The sequence below is a fragment of the Microcaecilia unicolor genome, chromosome 3 (genome assembly GCF_901765095.1).
Source record: "Microcaecilia unicolor chromosome 3, aMicUni1.1, whole genome shotgun sequence".
Classification (NCBI taxonomy): domain Eukaryota; kingdom Metazoa; phylum Chordata; class Amphibia; order Gymnophiona; family Siphonopidae; genus Microcaecilia; species Microcaecilia unicolor.
In genome coordinates, this window is record NC_044033.1 from 491,447,296 (window position 1) to 491,460,802 (window position 13,507).

At 50.0% G+C, this 13,507-nt stretch overlaps 8 non-coding genes across 8 annotated transcripts; 2 read left to right on the forward strand and 6 right to left on the reverse strand.

Annotated features, from left to right (window-relative positions):
- Positions 1-3,719: 3,719 nt before the first annotated feature.
- On the reverse strand, positions 3,720-3,802 carry TRNAL-CAG. Its single transcript has one exon. It is a non-coding gene; the product is annotated as a tRNA-Leu (tRNA).
- Positions 3,803-3,923: 121 nt separating this feature from the next.
- TRNAY-GUA lies at positions 3,924-4,011 on the reverse strand. Its single transcript is given in 2 exon segments — positions 3,924-3,959; positions 3,975-4,011. It is a non-coding gene; the product is annotated as a tRNA-Tyr (tRNA).
- Positions 4,012-5,310: 1,299 nt separating this feature from the next.
- Positions 5,311-5,382, forward strand: TRNAE-CUC. Its single transcript has one exon. It is a non-coding gene; the product is annotated as a tRNA-Glu (tRNA).
- Positions 5,383-6,951: 1,569 nt separating this feature from the next.
- On the reverse strand, positions 6,952-7,024 carry TRNAK-UUU. Its single transcript has one exon. It is a non-coding gene; the product is annotated as a tRNA-Lys (tRNA).
- A 1,159-nt stretch (positions 7,025-8,183) lies between these two features.
- On the reverse strand, positions 8,184-8,266 carry TRNAL-CAG. The gene has a single exon. It is a non-coding gene; the product is annotated as a tRNA-Leu (tRNA).
- A 121-nt stretch (positions 8,267-8,387) lies between these two features.
- TRNAY-GUA lies at positions 8,388-8,475 on the reverse strand. The gene is given in 2 exon segments: positions 8,388-8,423; positions 8,439-8,475. It is a non-coding gene; the product is annotated as a tRNA-Tyr (tRNA).
- Positions 8,476-9,774: 1,299 nt separating this feature from the next.
- Positions 9,775-9,846, forward strand: TRNAE-CUC. The gene has a single exon. It is a non-coding gene; the product is annotated as a tRNA-Glu (tRNA).
- Positions 9,847-11,420: 1,574 nt separating this feature from the next.
- TRNAK-UUU lies at positions 11,421-11,493 on the reverse strand. Its single transcript has one exon. It is a non-coding gene; the product is annotated as a tRNA-Lys (tRNA).
- Between the last annotated feature and the right edge of the window lie 2,014 nt (positions 11,494-13,507).

Consider the following 13,507-nt stretch of genomic DNA (forward strand, 5'->3'; position numbering starts at 1 on the left):
ATGTATGCTAGGCCACCACCACTACCCTCCTTTCCCGACTCCTTGCAGATACAGGGTGAGAGTTCCTTAGTGAAACAGATGAGAGCCTTACACCAGGTAGTGCAAGACATCCAGCAGTACACTGAAAGAGTAGCTCCCTTGGTCCTCACTAATCCTACGCACAGGTTCAGGGTGGGAGACGAGGTCTGGGTAAAAGAGTGGGATGAATCTGACTGCCTAAAGCCCAAATGGAAGGGGCCCTCCCTTGTTCTCCTAACGACCTCAACCGCTGTTAAAATTGCAGGAAGCCCAGTGTGGATACATTGGACCCGACTGAAACCTGCTGCTCCCACTAGCAGCACCCTGAAGCGTTGGCGTGCGCACCTACATCCTGACGCTCCATTACGGCTGACTCTGAGAAAAACGTGAACCACCAGATTCATGCCTGCCCAACAACAGGAAATCAGCTTCTGGACCCACTGCGTTTTTGGCTCTCTGTTTATCGCAGCCTTTATCGTGGGCCTCATTATCTTCTTGCTGCAAAAGCTCGGATACCTCCCACCACATATATAATGCTGACCATCTTCCTTCTCCTGTGTGCAGTTCCGAGCTATCCTGCCACCCTGAGCCTGAATTGCACTGAATGTTTGCGCCTCGTGCGCCACCGTATAGAGGGAGGATATCACCTAGTCACTACCCTCATTCACCAGACGCAGCCCCCGGAAGGCGATTGCCAGCTTCTCCCGACTTGTGCCCTCATCACTCCGAATGGCCTCCAACAGTTCCACAGATGCCTCCAAGGGAATCTCACTATCTGCCACAGCCCTACCAAACCAAGATACTACAATGTCACCCTCAGCGTAGGACTCCCTGCGTATGTGGCCGGACCTCCGGGAGTCGAGGGAGATGGCATTCTGTATTACATTAATTCCACTCGTATCCTTGTCGGTGGCATCCAAACTGTAGCAACCCTCACCTTCGACGTCTGTGCCGCCATGGACAAGCACCCTTGGTCTCGCAAGTGTGGTAGCCAGAGTTGGCGAGAGGCATACGTTAAGGACCACAAGTATGTCTGCCCCTTCAGTCCAGACATGAGATGCTGCTCCCCGTGGGTGTGGCTCCCATGCGCCGGCGACACTCGAGCCTCGGGCTGGGACCGAGTATGTGCTTATACGGGAGGAGGATATGCCGGATGCGCCGGCCTGGGCGAATTTCGTCGAGGTTCTGGTAACTATGTGTCCCTAGACTGGCCCATCCGAGGACACGACATGCCCTGGAGAGGAACGTGGGGCCTCGGCATTGACGGCGGAGGAATGGATCCGTTGACATATATTACCATATATCAGAGTCTCGAAACGAAGCCTCCTACGCACTACCAGACTACTGTTGTCGGCTACCAAGACGTATTTGATGAAATTGCTCGTGCTGAGCAGACCGAGACTAAATTCCCCATTTCCCCAGAAGCCCGAAATATGTTCCTCAATTTGGCTGAAAACATCGCCCTCTCCCTCGGAATTGCCAACTGTTTCGTCTGTGGAGGCACCGACATGGGTGAACAATGGCCCTGGGAAGCGAGAGAGATCCGACAACACACATGGGATGCACTCAACACCACTAACATTACCTTTCCCCAACGGCCGAAGCCGTACGAATGGGCCCTGAGAACAAATATCATAGGTACCCTCTGCGCTAGTCGAGCGCCATCGAAGCGTTACTCTGTACCAGTGGGAGACTCTGCTTGTACGGGGGTTCTTCAGTATAATGGCAGCCGGACGACCTGGTGGCAAACGGACAACCTGCCCGCCCCGGAGCCTATCTGGACAGAACCCACCTTGAACACGACATGGACATACGGAGGTAATGCCTCCCTCAAGTGGGTAGCCCCGGAGGGCTACTACTATATCTGCGGGCGCAGGGCCTACGAACAGCTCCCGGCCCGCTGGTACGGTACCTGTCTCTTGGGCACTGTCCGCCCTAGTTTTTTCCTTCTGCTCCTGCGAGTCGGCGAAACCCTGGGTATCCCCCTATACGTGGAAAAGGGGCCTGATAACCCGGCCAGACGCAAACGGTCTTTCCCACCCGTCAAGCCCAAAGTCCAAATTGGAGACTGGAAAGACAACGAGTGGCCGCCTGAACGCATCATTCACTACTATGGACCGGCCACGTGGGCTGAAGATGGTACATACGGGTACCGTACCCCTATCTATATGCTGAATCGCATTATTCGCCTACAGGCCGTACTCGAAATCCTTACTAACGATTCGGCCCTGGCCCTCAATATCCTAGCTCGACAGAACACTAAGCTCATTACCGCCGTCTACCAAAATCGCTTGGCTCTTGACTACCTCTTAGCCCAGGAGGGCGGGGTGTGTGGCAAGTTTAACCTCAGTAATTGCTGCTTACAGATTGATGACCAGAGCCATGTCATCAGGGAAATAACTGACCGGATGGTCAAACTAGCCCACGTCCCCGTCCAGACCTGGAACAGTGCGTGGGATTGGACTTCCTCCCTCACCAGCTGGCTCCCAACCTCCGGGAGCCTGCAAGGCCTCCTCGTCATGGGTGGCCTGTTCTTGCTGTCTTGCCTATTAATACCTTTGTCTCTCCCCTTAGTTTTCAGGTGTCTCCGCTCCACCATGGAAAGCATCGCTGACCGCCGTGCTGCTGCCCAGCTTATGGCTCTCCAGATGTACTCCCCCATTCCCCAGTCTGATGAAGCTGACGATGAAGCACCTTGTGGCTGATGTGCACTTTGAACCCCCTGAGTCACTCAATGGGCCATCACCCTTGTGCCAGCAAAAGACCGGCTACAAAGGGGGGGGGATTGCACTAGGGGCCCTCCGTCTCAACCCCGGCGAAGCAACCAACGGCTGTGCAAGGGCTTAGGGCTCGCTTGTTGCCTCCCTCGCTAACTATCCTTGTCCTTTCTTTCCTTTTCAGGGTTCATGGAGGTGATACTCTCCACCAGAATGGATGTTCAAGTATCAAAAGGGGGGAATGAAGGAGTGGAACGCCGGTACTACCTGAATACTACTGAGCAACAGGACAACCTCATGTTTTGTGCCTACTGATGGACTTTTACTTATGCACTCTACCTCTGCTTTTGGCTGTTTGGCCACACCTTATTACTGCACTGGACATTTGTGCCTTATCCAGTTTTACTGTTTACTAACAAAAGAAGGTTGCTGTTTACTAATGTACAGACAGAATGCAGGGCTATTAGACATATAGCTTGTAACAGTAGTTTGCAAGGCCTATACAAGACCAGCTTGCACGTAGCAACGCCATCTGAATAGGCGACCTTGGAGGGTGCTGACACCCCCCTGCATTCCTGAGCCGCACCTTATCTCCTGTGCTAGAAAGGAGCATTGTGTGTGTGTACAGAATAAGCTGCTAAGTTTCGTTTTTCTTGCCAGTATCATTTCAGTGTTATGACGTGTGTACGTACTGGGACTACAATTTTGTACTGTAAGAACTACAAATGTTTACTGCGCATGACAGTTGTGACGTGTAAGGGGCCAAATGCGCAGGCCCAGTAGGGAAGTATAAATGTAAGCGTCAGATGATTTATGACACACAGTGTCCCGAGGCTACTCGGTGCTGTTCACTTGCTAGCAATAAAGTTGCCTTGTTTGGAACCAAAATTTGCCTTTCGTCTCCTGATTTCCCACCTGTTTCAGCCCTGGAGCCTTGCAGCTTCTGGGTTCTAGAAAGGAAGAGAGCCCTAAGGGGGGCTGGTGTGTCAGGAGTGGGATTTGAACCCACGCCTCCAAGGGAGACTGCGACCTGAACGCAGCGCCTTAGACCGCTCGGCCATCCTGACAACTACAGGTCACAGGGAACCTACCCCTGACTGAACTGAAGGGCTCCGTTGGGGGGTGGGGGGTGGAAACTGAGGCCAAAGGCGTTCTGTTCTGTGAAGGGAGCCAAAAAATAAGCCAGGATCCTTCGAGCCGGACTTGAACCAGCGGCCTAAGGATATCTATAGTCTTGCCCTACAGTCCTCCGCTCTACCAGCTGAGCTATCGAAGGGGCAGGATGGTGGTTGAACGTTGTGACTCTCCCCCCAGGTCAGTCACACCTCTGTCCCAGGAAAAGGATCTTTGGTGCCCTCTTTTTGCTTGTTTTTCCGGCCCTAGCTGTGATCTTTCTCTTCTGCTTAAAAGCGAACAGAGATCCAGCTGCACAGAGCAGGCGAGGGAGCCTCTCGGCGCAATGGCTAGCCTTTCTCCATGCTGCTGCAGAGATGTCACTGTCCCTCCGTCGCATCGCAACAGAGGGCATAAAAAGCCCGGGCTTTTAAGCCAGGGGAGTGCAGGCCAAAATGCTCCATTTTATGCTTGTGCTGTTCCAGCTTTAGAAGAAGAGCATGCGCTGCCTTGCTCACCGACCTGTACGCGTGAGGTTTGCGCTCGCGCCTTGCGTGGCGGCGTGCGCTATCAGAAAAGGCAAGGAGATGAGAGCAAAATACACAGCCCTAGAAGACGGTGCTGTAGGACTTCCCCAGGGTATCCCCCTAAGATTGGCCCAAGGCTGTCTTTAAAAATGCAAATTCTGATTCCTTGCAGGTGATTAATCCTGCTTCACAACCTGTGCTGGGTTTGTGGGGAGCCCCCATCTCTGACTGCCGCCCTGCTCAGTTTTGGAAAAAACTTTGCACGATAATAGTTTTTGTGGGATACCTGCCTTCCACAAACTACTGATGACCCATACTAAGGGCAGAAATGGTCATTGAAATCCCAATGCCAGGGTCAGCTGATGCCGCCTGTCTGGCCACGAAAATGATAGAGGGGACCGGGCCAGTTTCCCTGTGAGGAAAGGCTAAAGAGGCTAGGGCTCTTCAGCTTGGACATGAGGCGGCTGAGGAGAGATACGATAGGGAGTGGGGTGGAACGGAACGGCTAGAAGTGAAACGCTTGTGGGCTCTTTCCAAAAATATAAGGACTAGAGGGCGGGTACGCAATGAAGTGACTTAAGTAGTCAACTTAAAACGACTCGAGAGAAACTCTTTCTTCACTCCACGTGTGTGTGTGTGTAATTAAACTCTAGTAAATCATGGCCAGAGAGTGTGGTAAAAGCAGTTAGCGTAGCAGGGTTTAAAAAAAGGTTGGGACAAGCTCCTGCAAGAAACCCTTGGGATAATCCACTGCTTATTCCTGGGATAAGCAGCGCAAGATTGTTTTCTTATTCTCTTTGGGATCTTGCCAGGTACTTGGTGACCTGGATTGGCCACTGTTGGAAACAGGATACTGGGCTGGATGGACCTTCGGGCTGAGCCAGCATGGCAATGCGATCTGTGGCCTTCCTAAAGCACAGCCCCTGCCCAAGCAGTCCCTGGTGGTCTAGTGGTCAGGATTTGGTGCTCTCACCGCCAAGGCCCGGGTTCAATTCCCGGCCAGGGAAGCAAGCTCCCTCTCTTTTCAGGGCTGGCAGCCCTCACCTGTCAGCTGCTCTCAAAGCAAAGTTTTGATGATGAGCCCCTGCCTGCCACCCACCCAAATGTTTCCCCAGTTCTTTTACCATACATTTCACATCTCGGTAAACCCACCTAGGCGCTTCATAGGAAAGAATCTTGAGGGTTAGGTCACAGCGGCGGCCTCCGATTGCCCACGCTGAAAGTCAAGCACCAAGGAAACAGAACGGCGACCTAGAGATGTTTGTCAACCCGTTAGAGTCTACGAAATGATGATTCAACTGGAAGGCTGAGAGGAAGACTGCTGCACAGGGATGGGTCAACAGCAGAGAAAATAGATTCGGGGAGAGTGTCAAAGCAAATTTTGGCAAAAAGACAAAATTGTGAAAAGAGATTGTTGAGAGGACCAGAGCGAGCATGAGGGTACGTAAGGTGTAAGCATTCAGAACAGGAACACAGGTATTCTGGAACAGCGTATTTTGTAAGCCAGTGTCAGGATTTTGTAGGGAATTCACGCAGATACCGGTAGCTAGCCTTATTAATTGACTGCTGTAATTGTCTATTGCTGATGTTTGATTTTTATTCTTACTGTACACCGCCTTGAGTGAATTCCTTCAAAAAGGCAGTAAATACATCCTACAATAAATAAATAATAAAGTAAATAACTAGATAGATCAATTATCGCAATCATGGCAGAGGTGACATTGTCCCAGGGATTGGCTCCTGTATCAGTCTGACAGCAGTGTTTTTGCATGAGCTGTAATCCTTTTCTCTACGAAAACCCATAAACAAGTGCGTTACAAACATCCGAATTCCCCGGAGGGCAAAGTCTCTTCCTCAAGGCTTTCTGATCAGAAAACGATCAAACAGAGCCTTTTTGGACAGTAGACTAGATGCGTAATTGGAACTTTAATTGGCCATCGATGACTACTCCGTAATTGGAACTTTAGTTGGCCATCGATGACTACTCCCTGAATTTTCAGGGCTTGAACAATGTAGATCTGAATCCCATCCATTAAAAAGGGGTGTAAGTACGCAGTGTTATGGGGCAGCGCTACAGAGCAGGGCCTACGTTTTATTCACATTTAGCTTCAGTGTGCTGGAACGTGTTCTGGGCTTTACCACCCCCTCACGCTCTGTATTGTACCATCGTCTCCAAGTTCGCCGCCGATTCTAAGACGTGTTGCCTCAGAGTGCTAGAAATCTGGAATCAACGGTCACGGCTACAGCGTGGTGACAAACGTAGAAACCTGAATGTATGTGTGTTGGGGGGGGGGAGGGGGAGTGGACACTTGAGGGTGAGCTAAAGCCCATCCACACCAGCTCACCCCACGCTTTCTGAAATTCGGATACAGCTGTGGTGTGCACTGCCCGCACTGGGAGGCTGTTGGCGCATCCACCGCCCTTTCTGTCAAGAAAACGTTCCTTTGATTACTGCTGAGTCCCTCACCCGTTGCTGTTTGAACAGGCCAAATAAACATTTTCCCTACTTTAGACACCCTTACTTGCCAACTGGAAAAATGCTGTGGGACAGAGTCTCCTTTTAGGGGGGCTGGTCCCACCCACACAGGGACTTGAACCCTGGACCCTCAGATTAAAAGTCTGATGCTCTACCGACTGAGCTATGTGGGCTCCTCCCAGGCCTCCTCAAATTTGCAAAGTCTGGCATTCTTGTCCTTCCCCACGCTGGGTTTTCCAGGCTGTGTAAGACCATTTCCCAGGCCACTAACTGCCTTCCAGTAACATTTTGCACAGATGCCGTAGATCCAGAAAGGAACAGAATGGGTGGCAATGAGCAAAAACCTGCACTGCTCTGTGCAGCAGAAAGGCACTTTGAGCAGGCTCCCTGTTTAACTGAGGTGGCCTTGGAACCTTACAGCTTCAGCTGCATTCTGCAACCCAGGAAATGCTTTTTGCACCAGGGTAAGGGTATTGCCATGAGAAAGGCAGCTGAGCAGGATCCTCGGCCTATGCTTAGCTGAGGAGGCAGCTCAGTCAGCAGGCTCCTCGGCCTATGCTCAACTGAGGAGAAGGCCTTGGGGACCTTGCAGCTTCAGCATTCTGCAACCCAGGAAATGCTCCTTGCACCAGGGTAAGGGCATTGCCATGAGAAAGGCAGCTGAGCAGGCTCCTCGGCCTATGCTTAACTGAGGAGGAGGCCTTGGGACCTTGCAGCTTCAGCATTCTGCAACGCAGGAAAAAGCCTGCACTGTGCTCCTTCTTCCACCAAGGTAAGGGTATTGCCATATGAGAAAGGCAGCTTGAGCAGGCTCTCTGTTTCACTGAGGTAGCCTTGGAACCTTACGGCTTCAGCATTCTGCAACCCCAGGAAATGCTGCTTGCACCAAGGTAAGGTATTGCCATGAGAAAGGCTAGGGTTACCATATGTCCGGTTTTACCCGGACATGTCCTCGACATGGCCGGGCAGGTTTTGCCTACCTGCCCGTTTGTCTCGGCGCAGATTCAAAATGGCCACCGAGAGTTGAAGTCTCACAAGGTCTCTTCAACTCTCGGTGCCCATTTTTTTAGGTGGGGGGGGGGGGGGGTGATGGGGCTGGGGTGGTGTGTGACAGAGGGGCGGAACATGCATCTTCTTTTTGGGGGGAGCAAATATGGTAACCTTAAGAAAGGCAGCTGAGCAGGCTCCTTGGTCTGTGCTGAACTGAGGTGGCATTGGAACACCAGGTTGCATATTCTGGGTACTAGAAAGGAAAGAGCTTGACTGGGGTGGCCCTGGAGCCTTGCAGCTTCTGGGTTCTAGAAAGGAAGAGAGCCCTAAGGGGGGCTGGTGTGTCAGGAGTGGGATTTGAACCCACGCCTCCAAGGGAGACTGCGACCTGAACGCAGCGCCTTAGACCGCTCGGCCATCCTGACAACTACAGGTCACAGGGAGCCTACCCCTGACTGAACTGAAGGGCTCCGTTGGGGGGTGGGGGGTGGAAACTGAGGCCAAAGGCGTTCTGTTCTGTGAAGGGAGCCAAAAAATATGCCAGGATCCTTCGAGCCGGACTTGAACCAGCGGCCTAAGGATATCTATAGTCTTGCCCTACAGTCCTCCGCTCTACCAGCTGAGCTATCGAAGGGGCAGGATGGTGGTTGAACGTTGTGACTCTCCCCCCAGGTCAGTCACACCTCTGTCCCAGGAAAAGGATCTTTGGTGCCCTCTTTTTGCTTGTTTTTCCGGCCCTAGCTGTGATCTTTCTCTTCTGCTTAAAAGCGAACAGAGATCCAGCTGCACAGAGCAGGCGAGGGAGCCTCTCGGCGCAATGGCTAGCCTTTCTCCATGCTGCTGCAGAGATGTCACTGTCCCTCCGTCGCATCGCAACAGAGGGCATAAAAAGCCCGGGCTTTTAAGCCAGGGGAGTGCAGGCCAAAATGCTCCATTTTATGCTTGTGCTGTTCCAGCTTTAGAAGAAGAGCATGCGCTGCCTTGCTCACCGACCTGTACGCGTGAGGTTTGCGCTCGCGCCTTGCGTGGCGGCGTGCGCTATCAGAAAAGGCAAGGAGATGAGAGCAAAATACACAGCCCTAGAAGACGGTGCTGTAGGACTTCCCCAGGGTATCCCCCTAAGATTGGCCCAAGGCTGTCTTTAAAAATGCAAATTCTGATTCCTTGCAGGTGATTAATCCTGCTTCACAACCTGTGCTGGGTTTGTGGGGAGCCCCCATCTCTGACTGCCGCCCTGCTCAGTTTTGGAAAAAACTTTGCACGATAATAGTTTTTGTGGGATACCTGCCTTCCACAAACTACTGATGACCCATACTAAGGGCAGAAATGGTCATTGAAATCCCAATGCCAGGGTCAGCTGATGCCGCCTGTCTGGCCACGAAAATGATAGAGGGGACCGGGCCAGTTTCCCTGTGAGGAAAGGCTAAAGAGGCTAGGGCTCTTCAGCTTGGACATGAGGCGGCTGAGGAGAGATACGATAGGGAGTGGGGTGGAACGGAACGGCTAGAAGTGAAACGCTTGTGGGCTCTTTCCAAAAATATAAGGACTAGAGGGCGGGTACGCAATGAAGTGACTTAAGTAGTCAACTTAAAACGACTCGAGAGAAACTCTTTCTTCACTCCACGTGTGTGTGTGTGTAATTAAACTCTAGTAAATCATGGCCAGAGAGTGTGGTAAAAGCAGTTAGCGTAGCAGGGTTTAAAAAAAGGTTGGGACAAGCTCCTGCAAGAAACCCTTGGGATAATCCACTGCTTATTCCTGGGATAAGCAGCGCAAGATTGTTTTCTTATTCTCTTTGGGATCTTGCCAGGTACTTGGTGACCTGGATTGGCCACTGTTGGAAACAGGATACTGGGCTGGATGGACCTTCGGGCTGAGCCAGCATGGCAATGCGATCTGTGGCCTTCCTAAAGCACAGCCCCTGCCCAAGCAGTCCCTGGTGGTCTAGTGGTCAGGATTTGGTGCTCTCACCGCCAAGGCCCGGGTTCAATTCCCGGCCAGGGAAGCAAGCTCCCTCTCTTTTCAGGGCTGGCAGCCCTCACCTGTCAGCTGCTCTCAAAGCAAAGTTTTGATGATGAGCCCCTGCCTGCCACCCACCCAAATGTTTCCCCAGTTCTTTTACCATACATTTCACATCTCGGTAAACCCACCTAGGCGCTTCATAGGAAAGAATCTTGAGGGTTAGGTCACAGCGGCGGCCTCCGATTGCCCACGCTGAAAGTCAAGCACCAAGGAAACAGAACGGCGACCTAGAGATGTTTGTCAACCCGTTAGAGTCTACGAAATGATGATTCAACTGGAAGGCTGAGAGGAAGACTGCTGCACAGGGATGGGTCAACAGCAGAGAAAATAGATTCGAGGAGAGTGTCAAAGCAAATTTTGGCAAAAAGACAAAATTGTGAAAAGAGATTGTTGAGAGGACCAGAGCGAGCATGAGGGTACGTAAGGTGTAAGCATTCAGAACAGGAACACAGGTATTCTGGAACAGCGTATTTTGTAAGCCAGTGTCAGGATTTTGTAGGGAATTCACGCAGATACCGGTAGCTAGCCTTATTAATTGACTGCTGTAATTGTCTATTGCTGATGTTTGATTTTTATTCTTACTGTACACCGCCTTGAGTGAATTCCTTCAAAAAGGCAGTAAATACATCCTAACAAATAAATAAATAAATAAAGTAAATAACTAGATAGATCAATTATCGCAATCATGGCAGAGGTGACATTGTCCCAGGGATTGGCTCCTGTATCAGTCTGACAGCAGTGTTTTTGCATGAGCTGTAATCCTTTTCTCTACGAAAACCCATAAACAAGTGCGTTACAAACATCCGAATTCCCCGGAGGGCAAAGTCTCTTCCTCAAGGCTTTCTGATCAGAAAACGATCAAACAGAGCCTTTTTGGACAGTAGACTAGATGCGTAATTGGAACTTTAATTGGCCATCGATGACTACTCCGTAATTGGAACTTTAGTTGGCCATCGATGACTACTCCCTGAATTTTCAGGGCTTGAACAATGTAGATCTGAATCCCATCCATTAAAAAGGGGTGTAAGTACGCAGTGTTATGGGGCAGCGCTACAGAGCAGGGCCTACGTTTTATTCACATTTAGCTTCAGTGTGCTGGAACGTGTTCTGGGCTTTACCACCCCCTCACGCTCTGTATTGTACCATCGTCTCCAAGTTCGCCGCCGATTCTAAGACGTGTTGCCTCAGAGTGCTAGAAATCTGGAATCAACGGTCACGGCTACAGCGTGGTGACAAACGTAGAAACCTGAATGTATGTGTGTTGGGGGGGGGGGGAGGGGGAGTGGACACTTGAGGGTGAGCTAAAGCCCATCCACACCAGCTCACCCCACGCTTTCTGAAATTCGGATACAGCTGTGGTGTGCACTGCCCGCACTGGGAGGCTGTTGGCGCATCCACCGCCCTTTCTGTCAAGAAAACGTTCCTTTGATTACTGCTGAGTCCCTCACCCCTTGCTGTTTGAACAGGCCAAATAAACATTTTCCCTACTTTAGACACCCTTACTTGCCAACTGGAAAAATGCTGTGGGACAGAGTCTCCTTTTAGGGGGGCTGGTCCCACCCACACAGGGACTTGAACCCTGGACCCTCAGATTAAAAGTCTGATGCTCTACCGACTGAGCTATGTGGGCTCCTCCCAGGCCTCCTCAAATTTGCAAAGTCTGGCATTCTTGTCCTTCCCCACGCTGGGTTTTCCAGGCTGTGTAAGACCATTTCCCAGGCCACTAACTGCCTTCCAGTAACATTTTGCACAGATGCCGTAGATCCAGAAAGGAACAGAATGGGTGGCAATGAGCAAAAACCTGCACTGCTCTGTGCAGCAGAAAGGCACTTTGAGCAGGCTCCCTGTTTAACTGAGGTGGCCTTGGAACCTTACAGCTTCAGCTGCATTCTGCAACCCAGGAAATGCTTTTTGCACCAGGGTAAGGGTATTGCCATGAGAAAGGCAGCTGAGCAGGATCCTCGGCCTATGCTTAGCTGAGGAGGCAGCTCAGTCAGCAGGCTCCTCGGCCTATGCTCAACTGAGGAGAAGGCCTTGGGGACCTTGCAGCTTCAGCATTCTGCAACCCAGGAAATGCTCCTTGCACCAGGGTAAGGGCATTGCCATGAGAAAGGCAGCTGAGCAGGCTCCTCGGCCTATGCTTAACTGAGGAGGAGGCCTTGGGACCTTGCAGCTTCAGCATTCTGCAACGCAGGAAAAAGCCTGCACTGTGCTCCTTCTTCCACCAAGGTAAGGGTATTGCCATATGAGAAAGGCAGCTTGAGTGAGGCAGCCATGGGCAAAGAAAGTGTTAACTCTGAGAAATTATATACATAAGAAATGATATTAAAAGCTTGAAGTTTGAATTCTAACTTTTTACCTTGCAACTAAAGTGAAGAAATGCCAGATGGTTCATATTATTTCAATGTCTAGCTTGCCGAGCAAAAGGTTAAAAAGGTCAGAGACAGGAATTTCTTTCACCCTTGTGAGTGATGGATTGCTAAATGCTGGCACAGCTGTAAATTATTATGAATGAATAAAGGAATGAGCCAGACATATGACACATTGTAGTTTAAGGAATAGGCTGAAATACTATTTAGAAGTTCTTGATATGTAGATTTTGTTATAAGGAGATAGCTTAGATATAGATAGAGACCATTATAAGTATGTAGAATATGTCTTATAAGGATGCTTACTTTAGAATATGCTGTATTCTGTGTAAATTAATAAGTTTTGTGTCTGTGTAGAATGTCTGTTAAATTCTGTATTACTCTTTGTCTGCTGTTTAAGAGGTCAAGCAAGGACTGCAGTGAAGAGGCCAACATGTGTTTTAAGTTATCTGCAGTTCTGGCTGGTTCAATGTATAAGCTGATAGGTGAAAGAGGTCAGGACTAGTCAGCTCTCTTCTCCTTGATTAATTATAGGTAAATGTAGAAATGGTCTTGAAAGTAATAACCTGATATGTATGCTATTAAGTAAGATTGGCCCTTGACCCCTTTAATGAATGCCAGAGTTTAGTTAGCAGTTAGTACTAGGAATATGAGAAATCAATCATAATAACATGTAAGAGACTGGAGCCCAAATGTCTGGTGTAAGGGGCCCCAGGTCACAGGTCAGTTTAGGATGTCTGGAACCTATGTAACTGATATTTGTATGGAACTGATTGGTTGAGGCAAGGTAATCAATCTATTCCTTAACCAATTGGAGAGTAAGGGGGCTAGGCTAGGCTAGATAGAACTGTATTTAAGTGGGAGAAGAAGCAGGTTACGTCAGAAGGAGCTCAGAAGAAAGAGAAGGACAGAAGGAACAGACAGAAGAAGGAGAAGACAGCATAAGAAGAGAAGCAGCTGAGACAAAGACACAGAGAGCTGAGAGAAAGACACAGAGAGCTGAGAGAGAGACAAAGAGAGCTGAGAAAGAGAAGAAGAGACTTAATGCTGATGTTCTACTTTGTTTGCTGGCAAATAAAGAAGATTTCTCTCTCATTCTGGTGTGCTGTCTGACTCCTGAAGTATCATAAATTTATGCATCAATTCCTGCAACAATTCTTGGTGGCAGCAGTGGGATTCTGAATCCTGCATTAATCCCAGCACCCAACTGACTGGAGAACATTCGCCGGGTATGTATTCTGTATTATAATTCTAGCTAGAAAGTTGTAAACCAGC